The sequence below is a fragment of the Glossina fuscipes genome, unplaced genomic scaffold (genome assembly GCF_014805625.2).
Source record: "Glossina fuscipes isolate IAEA_lab_2018 unplaced genomic scaffold, Yale_Gfus_2 60803, whole genome shotgun sequence".
NCBI lineage: Eukaryota > Metazoa > Arthropoda > Insecta > Diptera > Glossinidae > Glossina > Glossina fuscipes.
In genome coordinates this window covers 1-10,705 of record NW_024003102.1, presented here as the reverse complement: position 1 = coordinate 10,705, position 10,705 = coordinate 1, and the positions used below count along the sequence as shown (strand labels likewise).

Sequence of the window (10,705 nt, the reverse complement as noted above, 5' to 3'; positions counted from 1 at the left end):
TATGTCAAAAAGTAACACACAAGGTAGATAGTAATAGAAAACTAAATGTTTATCACGTACACAGAAATGATATCTCGAATTAGACGCAAACTTCACACGATCCAGTACACAAAGAGCAAGCGGAGATAAAAACAAAAAAGGACGACAAGTCTTTATTTCAAAAACCAAAATGAATGTAAGGGCAAACAGTTCAATATAATTCAATTTATTTAAACATTTTTATACTTTAATCAGACATTAAAAGTGTATAAAGCAGGAAAAAAAAGAAATAGCGAAATTTCTTTATACAAAGTAAAGCAGTACGACCAGAGCGCGCGCGCACAGCTGGCGAACTGATGAATTTTTTTGCCGAACCTCTTTTTTTCGGAAAATTGAGTTGGTTTGTACTTGTTTGCAAGTATAAAATTACGTTTGATCCATGTTCTCGGTGTGAGATGAAATGAGTTATATCGTCAGTCGGAGTGAACCGAGAGGTGCTGATACTGTGCAAAAGAAAAACAAAAAAAAGGTTGATTTCCAACGAATTTAGAATTTACTTGCATAAGCATTTTGGTCAGGCTTTTCATTGTGTCTTCAATTTCTCGTTCTGCCAGGTACTTTAACATATTGAAAATTCAATTACTGAAATATCAAAATTCGAAATACGGTTTTTTATTAATATAAAATAATCGTTTTTAATCGAAAAAATAAATGAAGAAATGTATTCCGTGTAAAGGGAAGGCGCTAAACCAAACACCTGTGCCGATTCCTTTGTTCCATTTAAAATAGCTCTCTAAATATCAACTTCATATATCTTCCTTCTTTAGACGGCAAAAGTAGACATTGAACTCTTCACAAAACGCATTTGAAACCAGTTTGTCAGTGTAAAGACAAAGCGCCATTAAAAACAAATAAGAATATCGTTTTCGGGCAAGATCAATCATTAAACACCCTACCTTGCTTTGCTTATATAGTAAGCAAAGTTGTTCATTTATTTTTGTGATAACAAATTAAAAATTGCACATTGTTTTTTGTAAAGGCATGCTTTTCGTGAAAGCCCTCATTGGAATTTTGAAATGAATGAAATTTTGAAATATTTTGCATAATGAAAAAAGTTTCGTATTACTTTTTTTTTCCTTGACCCAAAACACATCGATGCATAAAATTTTATAAAAATGTGTCAAAAATTACCATCTGTAGGTTAAACACAGCCAGACGTCCCTAGATCGATTGAGTAAAACATTTTGAATCGATCGCTATAATCTGAGGTGATTTTGTCGTAAGTCCTCCCGTGTGTGACATCCGCACGAACCTAGTATACTATATATATATATATACTATATATCTGGGTATTACCCACAAGACATAGAGAAACAGAAACGATTTTATTTTGTGAATTCGTACAACATTCTGCACTACAACATTCTAAATTATGTATTATAATAATAATGACTGACAACAATGACAACACTAATTCCTCTGTTAAATTATATTACCAAAAATTCTTTCATGTGTGTAGAATGCAAGGAGAGAATGTGAACATTTACTTCTTACGTCAAATCCAGGCAACAAGGGGAGATCACAATCATATTGACACGGGACTGCATTAATAAATATATTCAAAAGGAAAAAAATATATAACATACAAACAAATTTAGTTTTAACGATCTTTATAACTTTAAGAAAACCAGGGACATAACTAACTTCTTGCCATTGTAACGATATTATGAACTGAATTTTTTTTGTGCAACGTGTTTGCATTTTCACTTATACATAATACATAAGATGAAACTCAAATTTAAAAAACGAATGAACCGATCATCCCTATTTAAATATAGAGTAGATAACTAACGAAATCGACATGGTAAACACTTCTCATGTCATTAATATTATACTGAAGCAGAGATTAGCGATTATCTGTGGTTGTAATATGAAATGCATAAAGACAAATTAACCAATCAGTTAGCCCAGCTCGTCTCGTGTTGTTTTTATATAGCGCTTAGACAATTCATATAAATATCACAGCCTATACAATGTTTAAACTTAATTCAGTACTCACTTTGGCTTTCAACGTTTCGTTGGAATTAGTATTCAGTTAATGCCGAATAAAGGCACGCACAAATTATATAATTTTGATATATTATATTATAAAGCGAGTTCGTATTGCTTCATAGTAGAAAGTAATTTAAAGAAAAATTTAAAAAAAATATTTTTTATTTCGTTTCGTTTTCATTTCTTTTACCTTATCGAGAAAAGTAACTAATTGCGGAAAAATTATCGTGCGATGAAATCTTTCGTGGCTAAGTTAGGTTTGCTTGTGTTTTGTGCATGCATTATTAATGGAGAAAAGGATAATCCGGCAACCGAAACTGAAATAAAAATTTACAAACGCCTCATACCGGCTGATGTGCTCAGAGGTAAATGATGCCAGAAGATCACAGAAATTATGTTGTCAGATTCAGTAAAATTAAATTTTCATTTGAATAGAAAATAAATAAATAGGAGAATAAAAGTTTTATCAATTAATGAAGGATACTTTTTGTGATTAATTACAGCTTTTTCGGCATACCACTACCATGGAAGCTAAACCAATTTTGAAAATAATTTTGTATTTTTACAAAGTTTCAATTTAACAATTATTGATAATAATATTTAATTTTTTTTGAGTAATTTTCACCTTCTATATCTTAAGTGCGGTTAAAGCCACTCAATTTTAAGACCACATTTTCATTGCGATTAGTATTTCAACAAACTAACGACGGTGGAATAACCAAATTTCTGAAGACTTTGATTCGCAATAAGCGCAAATGAATTCTTCTTAGAAAGGGATAAAACATTTGCCTCTTTAGTTGCAAATTAGAAAAGATTGTTGTGCCGAGGGTCATCCATTTTGTGGTTACGGATGTAAACGTAAATAAAACACACTTCTGATTGAGATTTTTTTTTATAACATACAGTTCGCACGTTGCGATTTGTTGTGGACCATACAATACATGCATATTGTACAGAAATTCCTAAAACTTATTACGAAAACAATGAACTCACGATCATCAATTGTGAAATTGCTTTTATAATTTATAATAAACACTGAACTGTAAAAGATATCAACTAGAATTTTCTTTTCTTTTAGATATTTGTTCATGCGATCTTTGTTTAAAAAAACTAAATTTTTGAACACCAAAGTTTGCGACTTTTACGCGTAAATGTTGGCCTTATTTCACCAATAACACAAATAATCTGAATACCATGGGTAAGGTCGCAGAGCGTTCGGCTTATTGGGAAGTAAAAAGTTCAACAGAGTTATAACTATATCGTATGGTCTTTTGGAGATTACGTGATTATTGAACTTTTCTCCTAATAGATTGATTTTATCGCACTATGTGTAACATTTTGTTGAAGCCACATTTCGGCGAAGTCAAACGCATTTAATGTTTGCCACGAAAAAACAAATATAATATTTTACTAGTGTTCTGCACTGAGGATGATGCCATTCTCATGCATGGGTATGAAATTTTTACCCTATAAGCTAAACCCTGAAATTATTTTTGTACACGAAAAAAACTTTAAGGAACATTAGATGTGTTTTCTTTAGATCAACAATACAACAATCCTTATTTATGAAGTCATTTAATCAAATATGAACTTCATCCCACATGCATAGAACATGAGTTCATTGCTTCCGTAATAAATTTAACAATTTCTATACGTTGTTCAACTATATGTGTAGTGTATTTCATAAATAATGGTAAAGTGCGACAAAATATATTGACACAAAATTTAATCCAAATCTCAATTTGATTTGATTGGATTTGATTAAAATACGTTTGGTTGGTACATCTATTTTAGAATGAGCTGAAGCTCTTATCAAAATTCCAATTATCACTTGCTTGCAAGTTGATAAAGATAGAGTCCTAAACAATTCCCACGCCACTCTTTTCTTATTCATGTGTAATTTGTACATATTGAACGTTATACGTTAATACGTTCGTAAGGTTAAAAAAATTATTCACCAATGGATTTGTGGCAAGGTACATACGAAACGAAGAATTTCGAAGAAATATGGCATTAGCTCTTGTTCATTAATACATCCAAAAATTAAAATTGTTTTTTAGTTGTATTAAGATTACATTGTTTTTTAAAGTAGATTGGACAAGTTAAACAAATTTGTACTATCAATGCAAAACTAGTTTTGCAACATATGGATGCCAGAGATGAAAATGTAAGCACCTCATTGGTCTGCAAAAATACTAGTTTTGTTTAATTAGCGTTTACAAAACCTCGTGTGTTAGCAAAATCGAAATTAGATTTCCGCATCATGGACATGGTGCATAACAAAAGGAATTAAAAAGAGTACATAATAAAGCAACATTTTATATCTACCACCGAAATAGGCATAAAGTGTGAACATTCTTAATCTTTATGGGTTATGCCGGTCTCTTCTTCTCCTCCTATATGCGCTTGCCTGTCGTGAATGGTTGGAGCACTCAATACTGCAGAAATTAGGAACAAAAGAATTTCGCTCTCTATATTTTTAAGTCAATTTTCAAAAGGGGTTTGAGCGATGATGGCTTAAACAAAGCTGTAATTCACAATATTACAATTATTGATCTACCAATGCTAACAAATTTTATTCATTTAAAGTGGTGGATATCAAAGATTCCTTGTATGTAATTGTAAATTGCTTACTTCCTTTTTTGTTCTGAACTTTATATGCGAATTTTTATTTATTTGCTAAACGTGTTGTAGTAAAATCAGTCAATTATTTCCTAAATTATAAGTCCAAAAAAGTTGACTGAACGTAACGCTAACATTAATAACAAGCGCAACAACCTCAAAGTGCAACATACTATGAAGTAACCTTGTTTTTCATTAGTAAACCACTTTCGCCACCAAAGTAAAATAAAGCAAAGTATATTAAAATAAAGCAGACAAAAATTCGGGGCGATGAGGTTTTTTTTTTTTCGCAATGCTGCAGCTGGTTTTGACTTCAAACCTCCTGATTACAAACGCGTAAAATAAGCATACAATGAGGTGATACCATTATGCAACTCCTCATTATTGTTCTGTACCTCATGAGTAAATTATTTTCAAACGAGACTGATAAAATCAGAGTTAACCAAGATAAGCAACACCTTAGATTTTATATCATACAAAATTATAAATTTGCAATACGGAGTACTTTGGTTTGACAATTTTTTCTTACTAGATTTTTTTGAAAGCAAGCAAAACGTGTATTACACCACCATACACACATTATTAACAATTATAGATTAATGATGAAATACGAACTGCAATGACTGAAAAGTGTTGCTAAGCCAAAATGCTACTCCTTATATATTCGATAATAAACGTTGTTTTAACTTACACAGAGAAATTCCTACAAATGCAGCTGGATCATTCTTTTTCTTAATTAGAAACTGGTCAAAGGGATTTCGAGATCTACACATTGCAAAAACAGTTTCTTAAGAAGTATATTTAAATATTCTTACCTTCTCCAGGCTATCGTTGCTGCGTGGGACAAATTGGTGTTAACCGGAACTTCTCTTGGGACCCACGTTGCATTAATATTTTATGAAAACAGATTGTTGCTCCCCCTTTTATTAAGAAATGCAGACTTATTTCAGGTATACGGTTTTTAATTAGTATATGCGTAACGCAGCAGCCTTGTTAAATGAAACTAACTTCAATCTTTCTACCCTTACCTCTAGCATCATAAAGCTTAGCCAATAAGGATATAATTGCGCATTCTTTAAGCCAATTATTCATTGTTTTTTTTTTATTTTTTTTAATTTTTTTTTATTTATTTTATTTATTTTTTTTTTGTAAATAATTTTAATGATATAATTTCATTAAACATATTTTCTGTGTGTGACTAAGCAATAACAACTAACAACGTATAGATATTTTAGCAATAGAGTTTTGTGAGAAAAGAAAGCGAATTAAAGAATAATTTTTCGTTAACAATGACACATGGACAATTGAAATTTGTGACAATGTCGACATAAGTACCACCAACCTTGACTCAATCAAACAAAGGTGTTGCACGAAACTAACTTACTCATATTGAAGAAATCAATTTTTTATGATAAGGAAGATAAAGGCGCAATAATTGGGCGTTAGAGAACTTCGTTACGTAATTCTCAGCAATTCTTAATTGAAAGTCCTTGGTTACACTTGAAACAATAACACAGAAACAAATGCATTATTTAAAGGCAGCCATGTGGCTGTTTTGAAGATTTAGATTTGTTTGAAATTATTGGCGCCATCTGATGTTCCATTTTTCTTGATAGGAGTGACACGAGCAAATTTTCAGACGGCCTAGAAATGCGAGTTCGTTGCAATTTAGTCTACAGCGTACAAAATGCGAGCATTAATAGAAGGCTAAATTAGTTATAAAAAGTTGAGTGAGAAACTATCTACTCCTGGCGGGTTAAATATAACTTCGTTGCCATTCAAACTTATTTGATTAGTAACGTTACCACATTAGTGGTAACGCTGATTTGAGACGCCAATATCTATTAGAGCCTTAAATTGAATCGTTAGATTTGCGTAGTCCTAACTCATGAAATGTGCGCTACAGTTGATTGTTGTTTAAGGCTTGAGAGTGGGCACTTGTTCTGCGTTTTCTAATTCGCTTTTTGAGTTTTTTCCTCATTAAACGCTAAACCCTCCAGCTAGCAGTATTCTTGTCACGTAAATACGCAGGGGTACATGATGTTTGATTCCACTGCAGCTGAGTCAATGATAACAGTTACAAATAATTCTGCGTTTTACCTTCTATATAAACACATGTATTTAATTCAAATTTTCATACAATGTAATAATCGACATCTTTTGTTTTACATATGCGATTAAAATCGCAGGAAGCAATTCTAGATTCTAGTAAACCAGTGTGCACCCTAAGTATTAGGTGACCCGGAAAACTGGTACAGGAAAAGTGGAGATGTTGAGTCGCGAGTTACACCGTGGTGATCAATCGTGGACAACGGCCATATTTATGCTGAAGCATATGGCAGAAGATTCGCATCAAAGCAAGATTAAATGTATTACAATTGAAGACACCTAGAGCAACAAGTTTCAAGTATTTGTTCTGATAAGTCTATCGTTACGACATTTTATTCCGAGAAATTAACAGAATTGGACGACGTATGATTTTTCCTAACGGACACTACATTTATATGGTTTCTGGTCTCATCGTACGCTGTCGTAAGAATTATTTGGCTGGGAACGAAATGTAGGGTGGGCATTTAAAAAAATACATAAGTTATTCCTAGTTATCGTTAGAGAGAGCAATAAAATAACCAAACGCAGGATGCGTATTACGAATAGTGTGTGAACTCCAAAACTTCAAGAGAAATAGAAAAATTTTAATTAGAAAAACAAACCCAAGGCGTACTTAAATAATAGCTATAATAATTGACCTTACTGAGTTTCTTGAGATATAAATGTTTTCAGAATGGAAATAGAGGGGTGGTGGAGTCTCTGGCATAACCTTTCATATACGCATACCACGAATAGATGAAACTAACGTTGATTACCTTTTTCGTTTGGCTGCATAACAGCCATAGGTTTGATTGTGTCAGCGATAGATTGTAGCGTGTAGGCATTTTTAATGCAATTACAATTGCGCAATCCACTCACAAGAACATCCGTCTGGAATGAAAGACTTGTGCTAACAAGTAGGATATTTATATTCGAACCTCAGCAGTGCCCACTGAAAGTTGTTCATTTGGTTCCAGTAGTCCCATTCACAGTTGGTTACTGTCCTAAAGGTTACGTTGTTTATTAGACTACCGTCATTCCATATGGAATGTTTTTATCAACATTTTTAGCTCACTCCGAACAGCTTTTTTTTCTCAGCAGTATCGAAAATAATAAATTAAGAATGTTGAAGTAAGTTTAATATATTATTCACAAGCTCTTAGGATATTTATAGACAATATATGTAGACAATACAATTCTGCGATGTATTGGTTTTAGCGCCGCGTAAGCGTTATTATTGATGAATTTTTGATAGGCAAAACACACCAATACTCTGTTTATTTCGCTATATTTTTACATTTTCAATATAGGTTAGCACAAAATTACCTCCTATTGTATAGGTATGTAATGTAATTACGGCTTTGTTTTCTTTTTATTAACGTGTATAGTATTTTTACTGCAACGTTGTGTTTGTTTTTAGTTAAGCATGATTGCAGAAAATTAATATTTTATAACTTTCAGTGAAAAAGATGGTTTTTGGTTAATATGTAATTTACAAACTTGCTTATATAAATAAAACTGCAAATTAAAAATTTAAAAAATAAAAATTTATAAAAGAAAGTTTTTAGTATATGATATTTTGTCTGCATTTTTTAAACTCTTTTATGTTTGGTATCTACTAGAAAATTTTCATTGTTTTTATTAATTTTTTTTTTTTTTGTTTGTGACTGTTTGAGATTAAATTGTGTATTACATAAAATTTCACCCAATTTTTGCATGCGTTATGCATCGTTGTTTTATAGCAACGACTGATATTGTGATCATATTACATAATTACTTTTATTCTATTAAACAATGATAGCAATACCAACAAATCTGTAATCTTTTAAAATATAATTATTATTATTTGCCCCATAATTAGCTAAACTAAAGTTTTAAACCAAAAACTAGTAACTACCGAAAGAAAAATTCTCCTCAGGGAGAATTCATCGCCTAAAGATTAATTTAATCCGTAACTGTTCGCAAAACGCCTCATTTACGCATTCTGTTAGGACAAACAAAATCAGTTCCTCCGGACAGTCCATTTCGTTTCCTAAGAACGAAGACAAAAAATATTGCGAACAAAAAATTTTAAACTATCTTGAGTAGGTCCTTCAACAGAAGTCTAACAAGAAAAAAAATTAAGTTTTCATTATATAAGTTTTCTCAGCTGAGGGTTTATTTGTAGTTACTGCTTCTTAGTTTGCGATCTTTTAGAGCGTTCACAATAGCTGTGGCTGCCATTAAATTAGCTATTTGACCAAACATTGCTTTAATTTTATAAAAATTTTCTCCATCGGTTACATTAAAACTTATATATTTGTATGGTCTTTGCGAATTATTTTATCTGAGATAAAGATCAACAGTTATTTTTTCAATTTGACACCCAGAAATTTAAGCACACATTTTTTTTCTCTTTTCTGCTTTTTGCCGACATGAATGACACCTGCGGAAACAAATGGTAAATCTGAAAATTTAGCCGGCAGAGTAGAAATATCTTCCAGACATAAAAACTTCGGATGAATAAGAAACGGAAAAGGAGCCATTTTAGAATTCTAACTATTCGGCTGAAAAGAATAAAAAGGTGTTCCAACATAAAAGAGAACTAAGCCAGTGGATTTTTAGTGTTAAACCTATCTTTAATATGTATTAATTTGGAATAATAATTTTCTTTAAACTTGCTGTTTACAGTTCAAGAGACTAATAGATCGAAAATTATTAACATCGCTCGGTGATTTACCTGGCTTTGAAAATTCGAATTCCTTCGTTAGGAACATGTCTTCAATAAAATTTATATTTCGACGCTTTCTTCATCATTTATGCAATACTCTTAAGGGAAATGAACTGCAGCGGAGTCACGTCGTCTTACTGAAGAACTAACTACATCCTTCCAATAGAAGAGTTTAAGGTAGAAGCGGCCTTATAATTTTTTTGAGCTCTTTTTGCGAGGCCTCGTGGATAAAATTGCAAAATTACGTTACACTTTTATGCAGAATATTGCTTATTTTTCAAAATAATTCGCTTCCTTCATCTAAAGCATTTACAGTACGATCTCATAATGGGTTTCTGAACTTAAAGATTTCATTCTGATTAAGGATGCGTAATTAAGAATGCTTATTTATATGTTGCCGATAACGCCTTCACTGTTTTCTATAAAAATGTCCGAATTTCGTCAAATTCAATATGCACATGGGAAATCCAAGAAAGCTAATTTTAGAATCAACCGCTCGATTCGGCTTATAAGAATAACTAGTTGGTTATCTGTGGTGGGGATACTTGTTGAAGGTTAAGTTTCTATACAAGTTCTGAAAGATTTGCTGTTTGGCAATTCGTTTGAATAAAAAAAAAATTATGGATAGACATTTGAAAGAGCTTTTTGGTTATTTATCGCTATTCAAATTATTTGTTTTTTTCCTGACTGAAATCTATTATATGAGATGTGCTGCGGGCGAATTTGAAAATCAAAGCACATTACATACAATATGCATTTCTGGAAAAGTTTGTATCAATGTTTTTTTTTTGCAGTCTTTGAAGTTTTGCTCACGAAGATAATAAACTTATTGGCACGTGAGGTAGAAAGTATTTATAGTAAGCTATAATTATTTCAGTCTGCCGTCCATCGTCTGGCAATAACAGAACTGTAACATGATGAGTTTTGACGTTTGCCACTTAGTCTCTGAGGTTTACTAAAAGAATTCATTATGCACTTTATTATTTATTTCTATCATAATTTGAATTTAATGGCGAAAGCTAAAATTTTGAATTTTGGAAAACAATGGTCGGCTTATACGCACTGTGTTGACAAAAAGCAATCAAACGATACAAGGTTACGTTTACATTAAAATCCGATGAATGTTTTCACTACACACAAGTAACATATTATTAGACTGGCATAATTAATTAATGCTGGCGAATATGCTGATTGGTCACGGCTGAAATAAAGAAGAAATAGTGGATATCGACAGACTGCGTTGTACGACCGACC

General features: G+C 31.8%; 1 long non-coding RNA gene across 1 annotated transcript; it reads left to right on the top strand.

Annotated features, from left to right (window-relative positions):
* Window positions 1-1,566: 1,566 nt before the first annotated feature.
* On the top strand, window positions 1,567-10,386 carry LOC119643436. The gene is made up of 3 exons (XR_005248287.1): window positions 1,567-2,396; window positions 2,535-5,603; window positions 9,200-10,386. It is a non-coding gene; the product is annotated as an uncharacterized LOC119643436 (long non-coding RNA).
* The last annotated feature ends 319 nt before the right edge of the window (window positions 10,387-10,705 follow it).